At 38.1% G+C, this 23,859-nt stretch overlaps 1 pseudogene; it reads left to right on the forward strand.

The window, feature by feature from the left end:
- The first annotated feature begins 14,860 nt into the window (after window positions 1-14,860).
- Window positions 14,861-23,859, forward strand: part of LOC136335446 (transcription elongation factor A protein-like 8) — a 63,433-nt pseudogene continuing 54,434 nt past the window's right edge.

Raw genomic sequence — 23,859 nt, forward strand, 5'->3', positions numbered from 1 at the left:
GCTTTATATGGGTGAATTTTTAGGTATGTGAAATACATCAATCAAGTTGTTTAAACTTGAAAAAAATAAAATGAAAAAGTCAAGAGACAGAGAAAACTACACTGTACTAACGCTAATCAAAAGAAAGCTGGAGTAACTATATTTCAAACAAAGCTGACTTCAGAACAACGAAAATTATCAGCAACAAAGAGAAGCATTACATAAAGATAAAGAGAGAAATTCTCCAAAAAGACATAACAGTCCTTAATATGTGTGCACCTAAAAATGAATGTTGAAATACAGAGGGGAAACCTAATAGGAATGTAAAAATATATAAATAAATCCACTAATATGTGGAGACTTAAACACCCCTCTTTCAGTAATTGATAGTTCAAACTGGCAGAAAATCAGTAAGAACATAATTGTTCTGAACAGCACTATCACCTTGACGTAACTGACATTTAGCAAATACTCCACCCAACAACAGCAAAATATATATTTTTTACAAGGTCACATGCAACATTTACCAAGATACACCACATTCTGTGCCATAAAATTTACATTAATAAATTTAAAAGAATAGAAATTATGTTTGTTTTCTAAGGCTGCTATAACAAAATACCCCAGACCAGGTGCTTAACAGAAAATAAATATATTGTCTCAGTTTTGGAGGCTAGAAGTCCAAAATCAAGGTATTGAAAACCTGTAGAGGAGAATCTTGTTTTGCATCCTTCTAGCTTCTGGTGGTGGCTGTCACTCCTTGGCATTCATTGGCTTGCAACTGCATCATTCCAATCTCTGCCTCTGTAATCACATAGCTTTCTCCCTGTGTGTCTCTGTCTTCACATTTCTTCTCATAAAGACTCCAATCATATTGGCTTAGGACCCTATTTCATTTCAGTCTCAGTATATCGATAGTGATGCTATTGGTTAGAAATGCATAAGGGCACTCACCTGGGCCCCTACTACTTGTGGCCAGCCCTCACAAATATTCTCCCCCCTCACACACACACACACCAGACTTTTCCCCAACTGGTGTTATGGCTAGACTGGACTTCATAGTTCTTACTGTGATTGCAATTGGTGGGCGGGCTGCATGCGGCCCGCGGGCTGCGAGTTTGAGACCCTTGTAACCTAGATGATACATGGCAAGTCCAAGGACAACGCAGAGAGGTCCAGGCTAGAAAGAAAGAAAGCACAGACTTCAGGTTCTGCCTTTATTGGGGTCAAGGTTGGGGTGCCTAGGGTTTTGTGGGTTTTTGTTGGCAAATTTTAAAATTAGGGAATTAGGGTACAGGAAAGAAAAAGTGTAGCCACTCAAACAGTAAGTTATCTAATTTATCCAGGGCTTTCTAAAGGAGAACTTCATAGGTGGGGAAGACTGGCTTCTTATCTAGTTGTTTAGCTAGTAGCTATATCATCCAGCTGGCAATATGTTTATTTGAGATGGATGTCTTTGATATGGATGCTCCAGCAACCAAAAGCTTAATGTCAGGAACTTATATTACAATAAAAAAACTTATTGCCAGGCACTTACTCTACAGACCCACCCTACTGATCTCATCTTAACTTGATTGCATCTGCAAAGACCCTATTTCTAAATTAGATCATATTCATAGGTTGAGGTGTTGGTGGTTTACAGCTTCGAGGTATTTTTTGAGAGGAACACAACCTGTAACAGAAATCATACAAACTGTGTTCTCAGGCCACTGTGCAATTAAACTAGAAATCGGTAACAGAAAAAAAGCTGGACAAAAATTTCAAAATATTTGGAGATTAAACACATTTCTAAATAATACATGGTCAAAGAAGGTTTCCCAAGAGAAATTTAAAAACATTTTGAATTAAATAAAAATACAACTTATCAAACCTATGGGATGCAGTGAAAGTAGTACTTAGACAAGAGTGCTTAGCATTAAGAGGATTTATTAGAAAAGAAGCCCTGGCCAGCTGGCTCAGTGGTAGAACATTGGCCCAGAGTGTGGATGTCCCGGGTTTGATTCCTGGTCAGGGCACACAGGAGAAGTGCCCGTCTGCTTCTCCACCCCTCCCCCTATCACTTCTCTCTCTCTCTCTCTCTCTCTCTCTCTCTTTCTCTCTCTCTTTCTGTCTTCTCCTCCTGCAGCCATGGCTTGATTGGACCAAGTTGGCCCCAGGCACCGAGGATGGCTCCATGGCCTCTGCCTCAGTCAGTTAATGAGCAATGGAGCAACACCTCAGATGGGCAGAGCATCACCCCCTAGTGGACTTGCCAGGTGGATCCTGGTCAGGGTGCATGCAGGAGTCTGTCTCTGCCTCTCCTCCTCTCATTGAATAAAAAAAGAAAGAAAAAGAAAAGAAGAAAATCAACAATCTAAGTTTCCACCTTAGGCAACTAGAAAAAGAAGAACAATTAAAGATATATAGAAAGAGAAATTATACATATACACACATATATACACATGTACATACATATATATGTGCATTGCTGAAGTTAAAAGAAGTAGGAAAAATTTCTATGTCCTCCTGACATATAGCCCTCCAGCTCTCTGTCCCCTCAAATAAACAAAGTTGATTCTTCAAATAGGCAATTAATAATAAAAAGGACTAACCTGAGAAAATACCCATAAAAGAACTGTGCTCAGAAAACAAAACTTAGGTCAATCGTAATATGATGGAGCTGAGCTGGAGATCGTTGCTCTATGCTACTAAGTTCCCCGGAAAAAAAAGAAAGAAAGAAAAAAAGCCCATGTGGTTCTAGATTAGTAGTGCCCAAGGCAGAACAAACACAAATCTCTTTCTGACAAAAATATCTCTAATTAAGCCCACTAGATTCCTGTATTAAGATTAAGATAATGTGAGTTTACCATAAAAAATGATCAGTCATAAAAGAAGTAATCCACCACAAGTGAGAAATCAGAAGAAATAATATTTAGAGCCCTCAAGAAAATCAGATATTAAAATATTATTAGCTGTGAAATATAGACTATTTAGAAAATATTTAAAGAAATAAGGAATAGAATAATGATGAGCAAGCAACAGAGGCTATCAGGGATGAGCAAACCCATGTGACAAATAATCAAGTGAAGCTTTTAGATGGTAAACATGTATTTGTTGAAATGGAAACACTCAGTGGATGGGTTGAATGAAAGATTAGACAAAGGTAATTTATAAACTGTAAACTCTCTAAGAAAATTATCCAGAATGAACAGAAAATGAGACATATATAAAAAATAGGAAAGAAATGTCAAACAGTTATAGAAGTTGGACTTAAAAGATCTGATATATTAATAATCATATGTCAAGGACAAATTTTAAGAAATGAGAAGCAATATTACAAAAGTTAATTACTTAGAATTTTTCAGAATTTAAAAAAGACATGAAGGCACAGATTCAAGAAGCACAAAATATCACAAGGATAAATTTAGAAAGCTATTCTGAGACCTGTCATAAAATTTAAAACACCAAAGAAAAAAGAGATCTTTAAAGCAGCCAGAGAGAAAGAAGATAGACAACCTACAAAGAAACAATTAGACTAAAAGCAGATGGTTTAATAGCAACAAATGGAAGCCAGGAGACAATAAAATAAAGAGTGAAATCCCAGCATAATAAGCCCTATTATAATGAGAATTTAGATCAAGTATGGTGATTAATCACCAATTAATCATTAATGATTGGCTGCCTTCTGTCTAGCCCTCATTTTCAAATTGGATAGGATAAACTTTTATGTTTTGAGTGGATGGATTTGAGGACATGGAAGAAAGGGTAAGGCTGGGTGAAAAAAAAGTAAGCACTGTATATCAGGGAACAGGGAGGCAGAGGGTTGAGTCCTTTATTGCCAGTATTTTTCCAGCCCAATCTTTTTTGACTAGACTGACTAAATGGGTCTCAGCTTAATAGTCGATTACTGTAAATGCTGCCACTGTTCTGTAAGTTCTAGCCAGTGAGACAGGATCCAGAATTGGCGCCACTGACATTTATTTTGAAGCAGACAGCCACCACCAAATGGTGCCAAACCGCAACCAGGATGAGCAAAGATTTTAATTATAGAGTCAGACCACTAGAACTGCTAGCCAATTAGCTAGACAGACTCAGATGACTCACTTCTTTAATTTTCACAATAAGCCCGCTTTTCTCTTTACACAATTGAAAATTTTCATCTTAATCTTATAATGAGGGGATTTTATTATATCTTCAAAGTGATGAAAGAAAATAATTTTAGCCTAGATCTGTGTACTCACTCACTAATACTATATTGCAAGAGTGAGACTGAAATAAAGATATCTTCTGATATATACAACCTACAAGGTTTACCACTCAAGTACTCATACTACAGGATCTTCTAAAAGATGTACTTCGGGAAGAAATAAAATAATACCAGAGGAACATTCGGAAATGTCAGAAGAATGGTAAACAAATAAAATGATAAACATGCTTGTAAGTCTAAATAATACCTTTCTTTAAAATTCTTCTGCTACTAATGTCTACTTTTTGGAGTTTAAAAAAGGGGGGGATTGGATTCTCATCAAACAGGGAATAGAAGAGAACTTCTTCAACCCGATAAAGAGCATCTCAAAAAACCTACATCTGCCTGACCTGTGCTAATGCAGTGAGTAAAGCGTCAACCTGGAACACTGAGGTCGCTGGTTTGAAACCCTGGGCTTGCCTGGTCAAGGCACATATGGAAGTTGATGCTTCCTGCTCCTCCCCCTTCTCTCTCTCTCCTCTCTTTCTAAAAATTAATAAAGAAAAAAACCTAAAAAATATGTATTAAAAAATCTACATCTAACATCATATTTATTAATAAAAAAATCAAATGCTTCTTCTCTAATATGAAGAACAAAACAGGGATTCCCACTCTCACCACCCCTACTTATAATCATACTGAAGAACTGAAGATTTATCCTGTGCAATAGGTGATAAACCAATCAGACTTGAAAAGGAGGAAAAAAATGATCCTTATTCACAGATGATATGATTGCCTATTTGGAAAATTCTAAATCAATCTCCCCCCCCCCGCCAAAAAAATCCATGGGACTATTTAGTAAGTTTAGCAAAATTTTATGTATTTTTTTCTTTAATTTTTACGTATTGATTTTAGTGAGAGAAAAACATTGATCTGATCCTGTATGTGCTCTAATCAGGGATCGAACCAGCAACATTTGTGCTTTGGGTCAATGCTCTAACCAAGCTATTCATCCAGGGCACAAAATTTTAAAACACAAGATCAATAAACAAAAGTTAATTGTAATTCTATATATAAGCAATGAACAATTGGAAATTAAAATTTAAAAAGGAGTGCTATTGGCCCTGGCCGGTTGGCTCAGTGGTAGAGCGTCGGCCTGGTGTGTGGGAGTCCTGGGTTCGATTCCCGGCCAGGGCACACAGGAGAAGCGCCCATCTGCTTCTCCACCCCTCCGCCTCTCTTTTCTCTCTGTCTCTCTCTTCCCCTCCCGCAGCCAAGGCTCCATTGGAGCAAAGTTTGCCCGGGCTCGCAACAGAGCAACGCCCCAGATGGGCAGAGCATCACCCCCTGGTGGGCATGCCGGGTGGATTCTGGTTGGGCACATGGGGGAGTCTGACTGCCTCCCTGTTTCCAACCTCAGAAAAATGCAAAAAAATAAAAAAATAAAAAATAAAAAGGAGTGCTATTTATAATAGCACCAAAAGAACATGAAATACTTAGGTATAAATCTACCAAAATATATGCAAAATTCATATGCTAAAAACTGCAAAATACTTATGAAACACACAAGGAAAACCAAATAAATGGAAAGATCTTCTATGTATGTGGATTGGAAGACTATATTTTGAAGATGTTAATTCCCTCCAATCAATATCCCAGCAGGACTTTTGTAGAAATTAACAAGCTGATTCTAAAATTTATATGGAATGACAAAAGAACTAAGCTAGCCAAAACAATTTTGAGAAAGAAGAGCATGTTGCAGGACTCACAATACTTGATTTTAAGACTACAGTAATCAAGACAGTATAGTACTGCCAAAAAAAATGTAGACACATGGATCAATAGAAGAAAGTCCAGAAGTAAACCTACACATTTTTAGAAAGATGTAAAGGTGCAAAGACATTCAGTGGACCCAAAGGATAGGCTTACAAAAATTGATGGAAAATTATAAATCCATATAAAAGAGTTTAACCTTGATTCATATTCCATACCATGTAAAAACCAATTTGGCAGTGCCTTCTAAAGTTAGATACATAGTTACCATACAACACAGTAATCTAAGTATTAATTATCCAAGGCAAATGAGAACATGTCAAACACAGAAGGCTACATAACAGGGGGTCCTCCGGTTATGACACTGTTCTGTTCCGACAACAGTGACGTAACCCGAATTTGATGTAAGTAGAAACACACCCTAGCCTAACTCAGTTACCTATTTTAACACAGTTGAAAATCATAATCTAGAACATAAAAACACAACTATAAAACACAGAAAAAGAATACTGCGTATTCTTCCACAGCACACAACCAAACTAGTTCACCTACGTAGTCTGTAGGTACGACACTAAAGGCGTTAAGCCGAAACACTCACATCTCAATTTTTTTAAGTTTTTATGGGAGTGAGCGTCATAAACTCAAAACATCGTATGTTGAGACTGCTGTAACCAGGGGACCTCCTGTACTGTATCAGTGATTTTCAACCAGAGTGCTGCAGAACACTGGAGTGTCACAAGAATTTTTAAAACATGCAGTGCCTGACTATTTAGTTTGGGGTACTGACGTCTTTTCCCTTAGATTGTCAAATAAAAAAATGACAACAGCCAACACAACAATATCTGTCAGGTGTGAATAAATCAAAATTATACCTAATTTTTTTGTCAGATCTGCAAAAAAAATTTGTTGGTGTGCCACAGAATTTTAGTAATCAGTTTATGTGTGCCATAAGATGAAAAAGGTTGAAAATCTCTGTACTATATGATTCCATTAATATTTACTTCTGCAAAAGGCAAACCATAGTGACTGAAAGCAGATTGACGGATGCCAGGAACTGGGGGAGAAAGGAAGGTGTTGATGGGGAAAGTGCCACGAGGGACTTCTGGTTATTGGAAATGTTCTAGATCTTGATTGTGGTGATCTATGACTGGATCTAAATGTCAAAACTCATTAAACTATACATTTAAAATAGGTGAGTTCCATTGTGTGTAAGTTATTCCTCACTAAAGCTAGGAAAAAATAGACTGGTTAAAATATCCCTAAAAATTTCTCATATTCAGTCTGACCTATGGTGACGCAGTGGATGAAGCCTTGACCTGGAACATGGAGGTCCTGGTTCAAAGCCTCAGGCTTGTCCAATCAGGGCTCATATGAGAAGCAACTAGGAGTTGATGCTTCCTGCTTTTCCCCTCCGCCTTTCTCTCTCTCTCCTCTCTCTAAAATCAATAAATAAAACATTTTAAATATATATATTTATTTTAAAAGTTCCTTATATTCAGTTTAACTTGTTTAAATCACTTTTCATCTAAGAGTCCTAGATCTCTGTCCTTCTCCACACAGTATTTTCTTTTGTCCTATCAAGTGTTGATTGTGCAGCACTTAACAGGAGTGCTCTACTCTTTCTTCAGAATTTACTTTCATGCTTCTGACACCCATTCTGCAAGTTTCGATGTAAATGTTGTAGCAATGATAATCACATTGCTCCTGCCACTTATCTGACTGTGACTATAAATGCCTTCTGACTTCAGATATTTTAAAATTTGAAGAAAAATAAGGATATCTTTGTATTGAAATGTGGTAGAAACAAATAAGGTTTAAATACTGGTGAAGTGAAGCCTTTTATTCTTATGCAATAATCTATCTCCAATAATGAATTTTGGTTTGTCAATTTTATCTGATATAAATATAACCAATTTAGAATTTTTATAATTGATTTTCCTGGTCTATCTTTTTCCCGATCTCATTACTTTTGGAGATCAACCCTACTTTCACAATTCAGGGGTTCTAAGGAGCCAATGCCAGTGTTTAGCAGAGTCCGCAATGCCTGCTGGGAGGGAGGTGGACAGTTCACAGAGCAGCAGCAGTACCATTAAGGTAAGACTTCTTTGTAAGTACCAGAGACACAGCTCTAGGGACTCCTAAAAATAATTGAAGGACATTGCAGAAGTGATTAATGTCTTTAGTAAGCAGATATTGCAAAAGCAGACCTATGAGAGTTAATGTAAGAATGATTCCTATTCTTTGACCCGAACTGGCATAATTTAGGATAAAAATGTGTGAAGTGTAGAAATGGGTTTAAAAGCCAGGCTAACCAAAATGTTAGCCTTGGTCATCACAAATGATATTTTTAAAATGTATCTTTTAATTCACTGCAAAAAATACACATTACTTTTATAATATTTAGAGTGCTAAAAATAAAACGAAACCAACAGAAGGAATGATTGAGCAATAGGCAGACTGAGAAAAGGCCTCTGGATTTGGCAGGAAAGAAGTCCCTGCTGGCCTCAAGAAGGCTATTTATCGTAAAGAAGAAGAATTAGAAGCCATGTTTCAAGGGAATGAGTGGAAGGCAATTACAACAACAATATGTTTGAGGAGTTGGGTGCCAAAGTATGCTTGCGTATTTCTTGTAAATCAGTCCATATTCCAAAATCTGAGGCTCAGTTAGCCTGACTAACTGCCTCATGTTGGTTTTTTTACATGTCACTTTAAATTTTTACCACATTCTCTCTTTTTTGCTAGATTTTCTTTTCAACAAGTCATTTTAAATAACTTTTAATTATGGTCAGAATTTCTTTTAATAATTATTTGATTCCTTTTAAATTAATGTAACCTTTAAAAAAGCTGTTATGCACAACTCAGAAAGCTGTAAGTTATAATTTTCCAACGTACTTCTTTGTTAGAATACTGGTGTGACTTATTTCCTCAGTAGTTTTATAGAGATTTCAGAAATTAAGTAATAATTGTTATTTATCATTTTTTTTACTTAAAAATATCCAAAGCTAAATATTTCTTTAAGGTATCCATGGGAATTGACTATTCATTTTTCAACATGGCTGTCATGAAGGGTAATAACTAGAACCCAAACTACAGCATATGCATTAATATAATTAAAACAAGCAAATGCAAACAATATAATAAATCAAATGTACATTAAAATGTGTAAATAGTTATTATAAGTAAATTAAAAAAAAACAAGGCCAGTCTAGTAAGGTCAATAGGAGAAAGATTATGGAACCAACTTAAGTTATCTCTTCTTGGTTTTAAGTTTAGTTAAAAACTTTAAAAGTTTTTTCAGCTTCCGTTATCAAAGAACTTTGTAACAAACTCATATAGAGAAAGTTCTCACTTTCCCTTCACCCACAGAAAAAGCTACTGTTATTAAAATATGGGTTATCCCTTCAATATTTTTTGATGAATATAGATGTTTAAGTAAAATCCATCTCTTTACTAAAGTGATTTGCTTTAAAATCATTACCAGAAATTTTTTTTTAAGTTTTAAGAAACAGACTAGTCCAATGCTATAGAAAATTCAACTTTTTTTCGAGTCATGCTGAATACATAAAATGAATACTTAAAAAAATTTTTGCCCTCTCATTGCTGTCCCTAAACATGTTTAGAAATCTATTTTGGGAGGGAGGGATGATGTCTGGATCTTCTTCCTCAGCAGATTGACAATTGGCAGCAAACAACAAGACACATTCACACCCCTTATTCTTTGTTGCGTATTTTTCAGCAGCTGTTCCCTACCTTCAACCATTGCGTAATTAATGTCAGATGAGGTCAGGCAGGAGTGTGTTAAATCCTTCCTGAGCAAACGCAGGGTATTAGCTGTAATTACTTAAAATACTCTATCTATGCCAATGTTTATGGGCAATGATTATTAGATCTGGTTGCAAAACTGCACCATATTTTGAACTGACATCCCCCAAATGACAAAGGTCTACTCAAGTCCTGACTTGATAATACCAGTTTTCTGGTGTTGTTTTAGATAATATTTGCCTACCTACTAAATGACTATAAGAATCAGAGTGACTTCCTTAAATAAAGAAGTACTCTGTGATAATGGTTTTGATTACTTCTACTGTAAATAGAAATTGCCAATTCAAAACTAATTTTTCATGATTGAATTCTACAAATATTTGAACATTTTTATATACACATATAAAATGCAGAGTCTCAGGCAACACCCCAGACCTACTGAATTAGAATCTGCATTTTATCAAGCTCCTCAGGACATATGTATGCTTGTTAAAATTTGAGAAGCACTGCTCTCAGATTTTAAGAACTATAAGGAGTATATTCATGTTATTTCAACTGAGGAGATCTATTTTGGGTACACAGATGGCAGGTCATTAGAAGAAAAGGAAATAGTCTCAATAACCATACAACCAGGCAATGGAGAACTGGGGTAACATTATGGAAACGATATAACTCTAGCAATCTGCTTACTTCATTTTACCAATAATAGTAGACTTTCATTGCTCCCAATTCTAGTGCTGTGCCACTCAGTTACTATCTTTATTATTACTGTTCCTGTGTGTCAATAACAATGAAATAGCCCTTTCACAGCTGATGTCTCATTCAAACTCTCTAAAAGAAGTCTCTGTTGGTATTGGCCAGTTACTGGGCACGAGGACACTACTCTTTTTTTTTTTTTTTAATAAATTTTTATTAATGGTAATGGGATGACATTAATAAATCAGGGTACATATATTCAAAGAAAACATGTCTAGGTTATTTTGTCATTAAATTATGTTGCATACCCCTCGCCCAAAGTCAGATTGTCCTCCGCCACCCTCTATCTAGTTCTCTGTGCCCCTCCCCCTTCCCCTAACTCTCTCCCTCCCTCCCTCCCATGTCCTCCCTCCCCCCACCCCTGGTAACCACCACACTCTTGTCCATGTCTCTTAGTCTCGTTTTTATGTTCCACCAATGTATGGAATCATGTAGTTCTTGTTTTTTTCTGATTTACTTATTTCACTCCGTATAATGTTATCAATATCCCACCATTTTGCTGTAAATGATCTGATGTCATCATTTCTTATGGCTGAGTAGTATTCCATAATGTATATGTGCCACATCTTCTTTATCCAGTCTTTTATTGAAGGGCTTTTTGGTTGTTTCCATGTCTTGGCCACTGTGAACAGTGCTGCAATGAACATGGGGCTACATGTGTCTTTACGTATCAATGTTTCTGAGTTTTTGGGGTATATACCCAGTAGAGGGATTGCTGGGTCATAAGGTAGTTCTATTTGCAGTTTTTTGAGGAACCACCATACTTTCCTCCATAATGGTTGTACTACTTTACAGTCCCACCAACAGTGGATGAGAGTTCCCTTTTCTCCGCAGCCTCTCCAACATTTGCTATTACCTGTCTTGTTGATAATAGCTAATCGAACAGGTGTGAGGTGGTATCTCATTGTAGTTTTGATTTGCATTTCTCTAATAACTAATGAAGCTGAGCATCTTTTCATATATCTGTTGGCCATTTGTATCTCTTCCTGGGAGAAGTGTCTGTTCATGGAGGACACTACTCTTAAGCCAAATCTCTCACGATAAGCTCATTCACCTGCTTGCCAGGTTGTTTGCTACCTTTAGGTCTAATTAACTGTAGTTATTGTATTGAGATCCTATAAACTTAAGCATGGCCACCTATGCTTTAAGGGTTACTTCTAGTCTGTTTGTTTGGAAAAGAGCTGTAAGCAGGTCAGGTACCCTATGCCCTATGTCACAGGGATCCAAATATTTGCTCATCAGTTTTACATAAGAATAGGGAAGAATTTACCTTAAGTGGTTTAGATAATGAGCTGAGTTGGAGAGAAGATGGAGAGGAGAAAATTATTCAAAGATACATAAAAATGTATTTTTCAAGCATGCTTATACATATAGTATGAAGTTATGTAACAGAACTCAATCTTTTTTAACTGACTGAATATCTTATTTTAAAGTTTGGGTGGAGTAAATAAAACTTTTTTGCATGAAAAGCTTATTTTTTAATTTTAAAGCAATATATTTCTGATGTGATAACAAATATATATATTTGCCATTTTCTGGTAACCGATATAAAGCATCATATGGTAAGAATACTGAAAACAGAGATAATAAACAGGAATAGAAATGCTATCAGCCACTGCATTGTCAAAAGGAGAATGAAATAAGTTAATACTAATGGAAGACACATGGCAAAGCTTAAACTAGAAATGCAGCAATTAACATGTGGGTGTGCCTTTAACACCCTATCACTCAACAGTTTCCAACTCACTCAGTCTGGGATTCCCTTTAAACCTGCACATGCTCACTTCCTGGAAGTGCAGTTTATTTCCCAAAGTATTAAAGTTGCTTCTTTTTCAATCTTGTTCACTTTAAAATAGCTTTAAGCTCATTTATAGGGAAAACTTCAGACCAAAAGCTTCAGTGTGTACTTTTCATGCATCTTTTCCCACTGGTCAAAGTGCTAAGAAGGATTGCAATAGTATCTAAAGTACCTTGTTAACAAACTGGGACTTAAACCAAAAGGTAGCAGTTTGTATCCCTGATCCTGTACTTTAGTTGAAATACTAATTTGAATTACAGAACTACATGATGCCAAATAAAAGAGCAGTTCTCTTTCACGCGTAGGACATTATTAACCCAAGCTTTGTGACTACATTTTAAATGAGTTCGTGAAACCAGAAACTTTTTAGCTCAGTATTTTGGCAACTGCTAATTCTGATTGCTTCAGACTTTAATGAAACTAGAGTTGATAACCTCTAACTAGGCCTATTTTTTGTCTAGCTAGAGACCTAAAGATCAGTCAAGTATTACCCGGCTGTCCCTTCATTCTTCTCCATTCAAAACAATATTACACATATGCAGACACCACCACTCTGGCTGCAATTCAACTCTTTTTTTTTCTTTCTTCTTTTCTAAATGAGAGGAGGGGAGACAGAGAGACAGACTCCTCATGTGCCCCACTCAGGATCCACCCGGCAACCTTCATCTGGGGCAGATTATCTGTCCGTTTAGGGCTGTGCTCACAACCAAGCTATTTTTAGAGCCTGAGGCAGAGGCTACACAGAGCTATCCTCAGTGCCTGGGCCAATGCACTCAAACTAATCAAGCCATGGCTGCAGGAGGGGAAGAGAGAAAGAGAGAAAGAAGGGAGGGCTTGAGAAGCAGATGGTTGCATCTCCTGTGTGCCTTGACTGGGGTTGGAACCTGGGACATTCACACACTGGGCTAATGTTCTACCACTGAGCCAACCAGCCAGAATGGCAATCCAACTCATGCACTTTTAGTCCTCTGCTTGTGACAAAAATTATTTTTATGTTCAAATGGAACTATACACCCTGGCATTTTGGTGGAAAATCCAGACTCTTGCCTACAATCAGATATCTTCTCTAAAGGAGAATGGAGTTTTAAGCCTCTTTTTGTTGCTTTTTGGGCTAAAATGTTCAACAATAATGGTATCTTATCATAACTCCATTATTATTGACCAAGGGTCTCCTGAAACAGTGACCCTCGATGAAGCTATGGAAATGTTTTCATAGTTGCTGTTCTTCCATTTTACCCACTTTATTGTCACACATGCCACAAACACTTTCTTTACATACTCATCATGTGTCACATTGTAGCCTCATCCTGGTCTCAGGTAGGTATCAGTTAATTGATTATCATCTATAACCCTTCCCCTTCCCACAGGTATTTTCAGTTTAATTAGGGCCTTTTAAGAACGAGTACAAGCGCAAGGCTGAGAGAGAGAGAGGATCTTGTATTATAAACATATATATGTTTAACAAAATATTGAACCTTTATACTGATCTTGTAGTAGGCACTAAGGATATAAAGACAAATAAACTAGGGTACCTAAGGTCAAATTTTTACAGTCAGTTGGAAAAGAAACATACACAATAAGCAAAGTTGACCCAAGGTCCTATGAAAGCCCAGTGGAGAATCACCTAACTAGCTAGCACCTTGGGTCGCTAACTTTCAACCTGAAGGAGATGGAAGAAAGGGAGGGTTTCTTTAAGGAAGTAGTGTCTTAACTGATTCTTGACAAATGAACAGATGTTCTTTGGTTAAAAAGAGAGAGGGTGCCTGACCAGGTGGTAGAGCAGAGCATAGAGCATCGAATTGGGATGCTGAAGATCCAGGTTTGAGACCCTGAGGTCACCAGCTTGAGCGCGGGCTCATCTGGTTTGAGCAAAGCTCACCAGCTTGGACCCAAGGTCACTGGCTCAAGCAAGGGGTTACTCGGTCTGCTGAAGGCCCGCAGTCAAGGCACATATGAGAAAGCAATCAATGAACAACTAAGGTGTCGCAATGAAAAACTGATGATTGATGCTTCTCATCTGTCTCCATTCCTGTCTGTCTGTCCCTATCTATCCCTCTCTCTGATTCTCTGCTTTGTCAAGAATCAGTTAAGACACTACTTCCTTAAAGAAACCCTCCCTTTCTTCCATCTCCTTCAGGTTGAAAGTTAGCGACCCAAGGTGCTAGCTAGTTAGGTGTTTCTCCACTGGGCTTTCATAGGACCTTGGGTCAACTTTGCTTATTGTATATGTTTCTTTTCCAACTGACTGTAAAAATTTGACCTTAGGTACCCTAGTTTATTTGTCTTTATATCCTTAGTGCCTACTACAAGATCAGTATAAAGGTTCAATATTTTGTTAATATTTTTTTAAAAAGAGAGAGAGAGGAAGAGGGCTCTGATTCTGGTAGGGTTGAGTAATCCATTGACCAATATAAGGCCAGCGGTCATGGCCTTGCAGGTTCACATTGGATTTGGGCAGATAGTAAAGGAACTGTGGAGCCAGAGGATGCTGGGCCATTCTGTTTATTGGAGTTTTGCAACAGTGGACGAGCAAGCAGGCAGAGAAAACCGCTTCTCTCTCTCTCTCAGGACTATCTAACAAAACAGATGGGGTGGAGGGGTTACTTCTCTGGCAAACAATAGCAAAAATGGCCCTCCCAATGGCAGCAGGCAATCTGCAATTTACAATCTGCGACCCTGAGGGCAAGCACCTACAGTCTTACGGAGACTCTACACACAAGGCACTGCCCGGTGCTCATGCCCAGTCAGGCAACATGTGAGCGAGCAAGCCTAACACACTTGTTTGCCCAACAACCAACCATTTTGCAGTTAATAGGTTTAAACTCTGCAGACAATACAATAATAATAATAATAATAATAATAATAATAAGACACTGGAGGGTGACAAAAAGAAGGTAATTTATGATAGGAAAATTATACTTGGGTGAAGGGCTGACATGGAGTTTCCCATTTTTATAGCTTTTAACCTGAGGGCAAGCTGTAGTCAGCATAACACAGGGTGGCTAAAACTCTGAAAAAAAATTCACAGTCTTCCAGGATGGAAGAACCAGAAAGCAGAGTGTGAAGCAACTGGAAAAGAGCACCAGAGAGGGATAGCCTAAAATTCTGGTATAAACATTGCCCAAATCTCAAGCTGGCCACTGAATCACATGTGCATAGACAGATTTTGAGCTGACTTGTGGGTGGATGGGATGATAAATAAGTGAACAAACAAACTAATAAATGAATGAGGATGATTTTCTAGTGCCAGTTTCTGTAAAGTCAAGTTTCTTACAGCCTCATTTTTTGCTTCCTCTGTAATCCCCACACCGCTTATTATCCCATTTCTACTCCTGCATTACCCTCCACTCCACTGCGTCACGTCACGAAGTTTCTCGAACATCTGTATTCTTTCCAACTAAAAACCTGAGCTAAATGATTGCCAACTTTGTTGCCATTATTTTCACTATCTCTGGTCTCCAAAACGTCTGAAATTCTCAGAATGTACCCATACCAGTGATGGATATGTTTCTGGACTTGAAATCAAGTAGCCTACCGGTATTAATGGTTTTATAGCATGAGGACCTCATGCAGTGCTGACTACTTAAATTTTGGAGGTTACACGCCTTCTGAATGCATCTGTGTTTCCCTTAGGTGTCAAATCATTGAAGGCTTTTTTTGCATATAGCTCTTCAGGTGCTACTTCTTATACTTTCTCTAAATCAGCTGTTCTATTAGGATCATAGCCTAGGTAAAATGGGTAAGAAGCATAGTACCTGTACCTGATTATTACTAGAGAAAGACTCCCTGTACTCCAGCTTTGAAACACTGCCACGTTTAATTCAGAATAACAGAGCAAAGTGTCTGAGCCAGGAGCAGAGAACTCTAGCACAGAGACCCCAAACTACAGCTTAAAAGTGTTCCCCTCCTGCATCTGCACCATTAAGTTAAATGAAGGAACAAGAAAAGTTTTTCCTTTAAATTGCTTTAAATACTTTGAGCTGCATACTGATCCCAGTTTTTCTCAAGGAGGAATTAGATGGATGAAGAAAGGAAACAGAGGTGATTAGCCTGTCACTGGAAAGGAATGTTAAAGGGTGGGCAAACAGAATGAATTTGTCAGTTCCTCAAATAACCAGATGAAATAATTATAGCTAATTGTTTCTGACTTATCTAGCTATGACATACACTCAACTCCTTTATTTCTTTTTTTTTTTAAATAAATAAATTTTTATTTTAATGGGGTGACATCAATAAATCAGGGTACATACATTCAAAGAAAACATTTCCAGGTTATCTTGTCATTTAGTTATGTTGCATACCCATCACCCGAAGAGAGATCGTCCTCCGCCACCCTCCATCCAGTTCTCTCTGTACCGCTTCCCCTCCCCCTCTCCCTCCTTCCCTCCCCCCACCCCCCATAGCCACCACACTCCTGTTCATGCCTCTTAGTCTCGCCTTTATGTCCCACCAATGTATGGAATCCTGCAGTTCCTGTTTTTTTTCTGATTCGCTTATTTCACCCCGCACAATGCTACCAAGACTCCACCATTCTGCTATAAGTGATCCAATGTCACCATTTCTCCTAGCTGAATAATATAACATGGTGTATATGTGCCCCATCTTCTTCATCTAGTCCTCTATTTTTTTTTACAGTGATTAAGAGCCTTTAAGCAAACTCTTGGCGAATACAGCAAGAATCCATAAATGAGTAGTGTCCTTAACATGTTCCCCAAGTCCAAGTTGACCACATCACCATGCCAAATCCCTGAAAAATGCAACCCAACCACAGTTCAGTCTGTTAGGAGCTGTCACAGGGAGCAGGAGTCCAGGAAAGTTCCCCACAGGAAAAGTCCGCATGGCACTGGAATTGTTGTCACCATTCTATACTTTGCAGCTCATGTCCAAGTCCCAATGACTGCTGCTTCTAGCTGGTAATGATTCAGGTAGACTGGAAAAAGCCATTTGCAGCATGCGTGGATATGGAGCTCCTGTTCTCCTCTGCCTGGAGAGTTGAGACCAGGTTGCTTTTCCCTGGAGCTCTGTGACTGTGGCCTGGTAAAGAGAACCTTGGGATACACTAAGCTGGGTGGCAAAGGTAAATTCATAATACAAGTTGGCAAAAGGAGGAAAGAGAGCTCTAAATTAAGAGTAGGTCCCAGCCTGAAATGTGAGTGGGGCATTGAGGTAGGAGGGATAAAGGAAACACTATATATTAAGCAAAGCAGCAGAAAATAGGACTATCAACACCCACAACAGAGATCTTTGAGGGAAGAATAAAAAACCTGACTATTCAGGCAAAACATAGTTAAGTGGCCCTTGTGCGAATGAGATCAGTTTACCTGCTTCTTGGAAGAAATACCCTAGGCTCGTCCACAGTGTCGTAGATGGGGCTGACGGCCCTGGGCACCTTCAGCCTTCAGTGGCAAACCCCAGCTTTCTGGGCAAGGTTAGGTCATAGGTGGCTGGAGCAGGGCTGGAAGAGACTGAACCCTCCCTTAGAGGAGCGAGGGGGAAGCCCACCTTCCAGTGTCCCTGTTTCCTCACAGCAGAGGCGTGTAAGCCTGGCAGGCTTTAGCTCAATGACCTTCCTTTCCACTATTGAAGCAGGACCCAGATGGCATCCTATGAGACCCCTTTGGGGTGTTGGAGCCTTTAAGGGTGTATCCTAAAAGCTGGTAGTTCCCCCTGATCTCTATTGGGCTTTTTCTGCCTCTAGGTATCTTAAGAGCCATTCTCAGAAGATCTCACTGAGGGGTTTGAGGATCACCATCCGCCTATATAAATCTTTTCCATATATCTGGAGCTATTTGGAAAAAAGACAGAACAGTGTTATTAGCTAGATCTAATAAAGAAGGTAGTAGTTTGCAGGCGAAAAAGATTTGGTGTCTCCTGTTCATCAGCATTCAAAAGAAATGTAATTTTTTTTTTAATTAAAAAGCATGATATGGTAGACCCGTCGGAGTCATTGGCCTGGTGTGCAGGATTCCTGGGTTTGATTCCCAGCCAGAGCACACAGGAGAAGCGCCCATCTACCTCTCCACTCCCTCCCCTCTCCTTCCTCCCGGCCCCCCTCCTCCCGCCTGCAGCCAAGGCTCCATCGGAGCAAATCCACCCTGGGCACTAAGGATGGCCCCATGGCCCCCGCCCCAGTCGCTAGAATGGCTCCGGTTGTAACAGAGCAACATCCCAGATGGGCAGAGCATTCCTCCTGGTAGGCATGCCAGGTGGATCCCAGTCAGGTGCATGCAGGAGTCTGTCTGACTGCCTCCCCATCCCCATCCTCAGAAATATACAAAAAATAAATAAAAGAAAAAATACTAAAAAAAAACACACACAAAAAAAGGGGGGGGGGCATTCCCTTGTGCTAAAGCTCCAGGGAGCATGGAGTGAGCTTGAGTATGTCCTATGAAACATAGAGCTCTATGTTTACTTATAAGTCTTTGAAGAAGGAGGAACTGCTGAAATAGTTTATCAGGATTTGTCCCTAAGACAGCAGTCTTTATAGTGGAAACACCATACGTAAATATTTGCTGTCTGTAGATTAAGGGGGGAATATGGCAAATGCTGAAAAGCCATGATCTTTGTGCCCCTCCCCTCCCCCAACACCCTCCCTCTCGTCCCCCCACCCTGTAACCCCAACACTGTTGTTCATGTCTCTGAGTCTCATCTTTATGTCCCACCTATGTATGGAAACATATAGTTCTTAGTTTTTTTCTGATTTACTTCTTTCACTCAGTATAATGTTATCAAGGCCCATCCATGTTGTTGTAAAAGATCCTATGTCATCATTTCTTATGGCTGAGTAGTATTCCATAGTATATATATACCAAAGCTTTTTAAGCCATTCGTCCTCTGATGGACACTTGGGCTGTTTCCAAATCTTTGCTATTGTGAACAATGCTGCCATAAACATGGGGGTGCATTTCTTCTTTTCAAACAGTGCTATGGTGTTCTTGGGGTATATTCCTAACAGTGGTATAGCTGGGTCAAAAGGCAGTTCGATTTTTAATTTCTTGAGGAATCTCCATACTGTTTTCCACAGTGGCTGCACCAGTATGCATTCCCACCAGCAGTGCAGGAGGGTTCCCTTTTCTCCACATCCTCGCCAGCACTTATTCTGTGTTGTTTTATTGATGAGAGCCATTCTGACTGGTGTGAGGTGATATCTCATTGTGGTTTTAATTTGCATTTCTCTAATCATTAGTGATGTTGAGCATTTTTTCATATGCCTATTGGCCATCTGTGTGTCCTCTTTGGAGAAGTGTCTATTCATTTCTTTTGCCCATTTTTGGATTGGATTGTTTGTCTTCCTGGTATTAAGTTTTACAAGTTCTTTATAAATTTTAGTTATTAGCCCCTTATCAGACGCTATGTCAAATATATTCTCCCATTGTGTAGTTTGTCTTTTTATTCTGTTCATATTGTCTTTAGCTGTGCAGAAGCTTTTTAGTTTGATAAAGTCCCATTTGTTTATTCTGTCTTTTATTTCACTTGCCTGTGGAGACAAATCAGCAAATATGTTGCTGCGAGAGATGTCAGAGAGCTTACTGCCTATGTTTTCTTCTAAGATGCTTATGGTTTCACGGCTTACATTCAAGTCTTTTATCCATTTTGAGTTTATTTTTGTGAGTGGTGTAAGTTGGTGGTCTAGTTTCATTTTTTTGCAGGTAGCTGTCCAGTTTTCCCAACACCATTTGTTGAAGAGGCTGTCTTTACTCCATTGTATTGTCTTACCTCCTTTGTCAAATATCAGTTGTCCATAGAGCTGTGGGTTTATTTCTGAGTTCTCTGTTCTGTTCCATTGATCTATGTGCCTGTTCTTATGCCAGTACCATGCTGTTTTGAGTACAATGGCCTTATAATATAACTTGATATCTGGAAGTGTGATACCTCCCGCTTTTTTCTTCCTTTTCAGGATTGCTGAGGCTATTCGTGTTCTTTTTTGGTTCCATATAAATTTATGGAATATGTGTTCTATATCTTTGAAGTAAGTCATTGGTATTTTCATTGGTATTGCATTGAATTTATAAATTGCTTTGGGTAATATAGACATTTTAATGATGTTTATTCTTCCTAACCATGAGCACGGTATATGCCTCCACTTATTTGTATCTTCCCTGATTTCTTTTATCAATGTTTTATAATTTTCCGAGTACAAGTCTTTAATCTCCTTGGTTAGATTTATTCCTAGATACTTTATTTTTTTGGTTGCAATGGTAAAGGGGATAGATTCCCTGATTTCTCTTTCTGACAGTTCATTATTAGTGTATAAAAATGCCTCTGATTTCTGAGTATTGATTTTATATCCTGCCACCTTGCCAAATTCTTTTATCAACTCTAGTAGTTTTTTGACTGAGACTTTAGGGTTTTCTATATACAATATCATGTCATCTGCAAATAATGATAGTTTTACTTCTTCTTTTCCAATTTGGATGCCTTTTATTTCTTTTTCTTGTCTGATTGCTGTGGCGAGGACTTCCAGAACTATGTTGAATAAGAGTGGTGAAAGGGGGCACCCCTGCCTTGTTCCTGATCTTAAGGGGATTGCTTTTAATTTTTGCCCATTGAGTATGATGTTGGCTGTGGGTTTGTCATAGATGGCCTTTATCATGTTGAGGTATGTTCCCTGTATTCCCACTTTGCTGAGAGTTTTGGTCATGAATGGGTGCTGGACTTTATCAAATGCTTTTTCTGCATCTATTGAAATTATCATGTGGTTTTTCTCCTTTCTTTTGTTTATGTGATAAATCACATTGATTGATTTGCGAATATTGTACCAGCCTTGCCTCCCAAGAATAAATCCTACTTGATCATGGTGTATGATTTTTTCCATATATTGCTGGATCCGGTTTGCTAATATTTTATTGAGGATTTTTGCATCTAAGTTCATCAGGGATATTGGCCTATAATTTTCTTTTTTTGTGTTGTCTTTGCCTGGTTTTGGAATCAGAATTATGCTTGCCTCATAAAAGGAGTTTGGAAGTCTTCCTTCCTCTTGAATTTTTTGAAATAGCTTGAGAAGGATAGGGGTTAGTTCTTCTTTGAATATTTGGTAGAATTCACTTGTGAAGCCATCAGGCCCAGGACTTTTCTTTTTTGGGAGTTTTTTGATAGCTGTTTCAATCTCATTTGTTGTAATTGGTCTGTTTAGGTTTTCTGATTCCTCCAGATTGATTTTTGGAAGATTATATGATTCAAGGAATTTGTCCATTTCATCTAGGTTGTCTAGTTTTTTGGCGTACAGTTCTTCATAGTATTTTCTTACAATATTTTGTATTTCTGTTGTGTCAGTTGTTATTTCTCCACTCTCGTTTCTAATTTTATTTATTTGAGTCCTCTCTCTTTTTTTCTTGGTGAGTCTTGTTAAAGGTTCATTGATCTTGTTTACCTTTTCAAAGAACCAGCTCCTGGTTTCATTGATCCTCTGTATTGTTTCTTTAGCCTCTATGTCATTTATTTCTGCTCTGATCTTTATTATTTCCTTCCTTCTACTAGCTCTGGGCTTTACTTGTTGTTCTTTTTCTAGTTCTTTTAGATGCAGGGTTAAGTTGTTTATTTGAGCTTTTTCTAGCTTCTTGAGGTATGCTTGTAATGCTATAAACTTCCCTCTCAGGACTGCTTTTGCTGTGTCCCATAAATTTTGAGTTGATGTATGCTCATTATCGTTTATTTCTAAAAATTTTTTAATTTCTTCCTTGATCTCAATGTTAACCCATTCATTGTTTAATAACATGCTATTTAGTTTCCAAGTGTTTGAATGTTTTTCAATTTTTTTATTGTGGTTGATTTCTAGTTTAATGGCATTGTGATCAGAGAAAGTGCTCGATATGATTTCAATCTTCTTAAATTTGTTGAGCCCGCTTTTGTGCCCTAACATGTGGTCTATTCTAGAGAATGTACCATGAGCGCTTGAAAAGAATGTATATTCTGCTGTTTTAGGGTGAAAGGTTCTGAAGATATCTATTAAATCAAGTTCATCTAATATGTCCTTTAAGTCTGCTGTTTCTTTGTTAATTTTCTTTCTTGAGGATCTATCTAATGATGTTAATGGGGTATTGAAATCTCCTACTATTATAGTATTGCTGTTGATCTTGCCCTTTAAGTCTATCAAAGTCTGCTTTATATATTTAGGTGCTCCTATATTAGGTGCGTAGATATTTATAATGGTTATATCTTCCTTTTGGATTGCTCCCTTTATCATTATGTAGTGACCTTCTTTATCTCTAACTATGGTCTTTGTTCTAAAGTCCATTTTGTCTGATATAAGTATTGCTACCCCAGCTTTTTTTTTCATTTCCATTTGCGTGAAATATTTTTTTCCATCCTTTTATCTTCAGTCTGTGTGCATCTTTTGATTTAAGGTGTGTCTCTTGTAGACAGCATATGTATGGGTCCTGTTTTCTTATCCACGCAGCTACCCTATGTCTCTTAATCGGATCATTTAATCCATTAACATTTAAGGTTATTACTGATATGTAATTGTTTATTGCCATTTTTTTTCTTTAAAACTGTTTTTCTCTTTTGCTATATTCTTTTTTTCCTTTGATCTGTTTACCACAGGTCCCTTAGCATTTCTTGCAGCCTTGGTTTGGTTGCAGTGAAATCCTTGAGTTTTTTTTTGTCTGTAAAGCTTTTTATTTCTCCTTCAATTTTAAATGATAGCCTTGCTGGATAAAGTAGTCTTGGTTGTAGGTTCTTCTTCTGCATTACTTTGAATATTTCTTGCCATTCCCTTCTGGCCTCAAGTGTTTCTGTTGAGAAGTCAGAAGTCATCCTTATGGGGGCTCCTTTGTAGGTGATAGTCTTTTTTTCTCTAGCAGCTTTTAATATTTTCTCTTTATCATTTAGCTTTGGTAATTTAATTATGTTGTGTCTTGGTGTTGGTTTCTTTGGGTTTCTCCTTAATGGAGTTCTCTGTGCTTCCTGAACATGTGAAATGTTTTCCTGCCTTAATTGGGGGAAGTTTTCCGTTATAATATGTTTGAACAAAGTCTCTATCCCTTGTTCTTTCTCTTCTTCTTCAGGAACCCCTATGATGTGGATGTTATTTCTCTTCATGTTGTCACAGAGCTCTCTTAGAGTTTCCTCAGACTTTTTGAGTCTCTTTTCTTTTTTCTGCTCTGCTTCCGTGCCTTTATTTATTGTGTCCTCTAACTCGCTGATTCGATTCTCTGCTTCATCCATCCTGCTTTTAATTCCTTCCATTGTATTCTTTATTTCAGATATTGTATTTGTCATTTCTGTCTGATTCTTTTTTATTATTTCAATGTCCTTTTTATATTTGTTATCTCTTTATTTAGGTTTTCATAATGGCAATCTATGGTGGTTCTAATATCTTTGAGCATCCTAACAATCGTTATTTTAAACTCTGCATCTGGTAATTTGGTTATATCTGATTCACTTAGGTCCTTTTCTGGGGATTTCTCTTGGTTTATTTGTGTTGTATTTCTCTGCCTCCGCATTTTCTCTTCACGAGAGTGGCTGTGATCAAGTGCTCGGGTGCACAAGGGTTGGTGGCTTTGGCCTTTGCCCTGCCCCCGTGTGTGACGTTATGCTCGGTCCTGAGGGCACTGGCGAGCACCTTTGCTCAGCTGCGGGTCTCCGCCTGTTTCCGAGCTTTTGCCCTGCCTTTGCAGGATGATCC

Source organism: Saccopteryx bilineata, chromosome 4, assembly GCF_036850765.1.
Source record: "Saccopteryx bilineata isolate mSacBil1 chromosome 4, mSacBil1_pri_phased_curated, whole genome shotgun sequence".
Classification (NCBI taxonomy): domain Eukaryota; kingdom Metazoa; phylum Chordata; class Mammalia; order Chiroptera; family Emballonuridae; genus Saccopteryx; species Saccopteryx bilineata.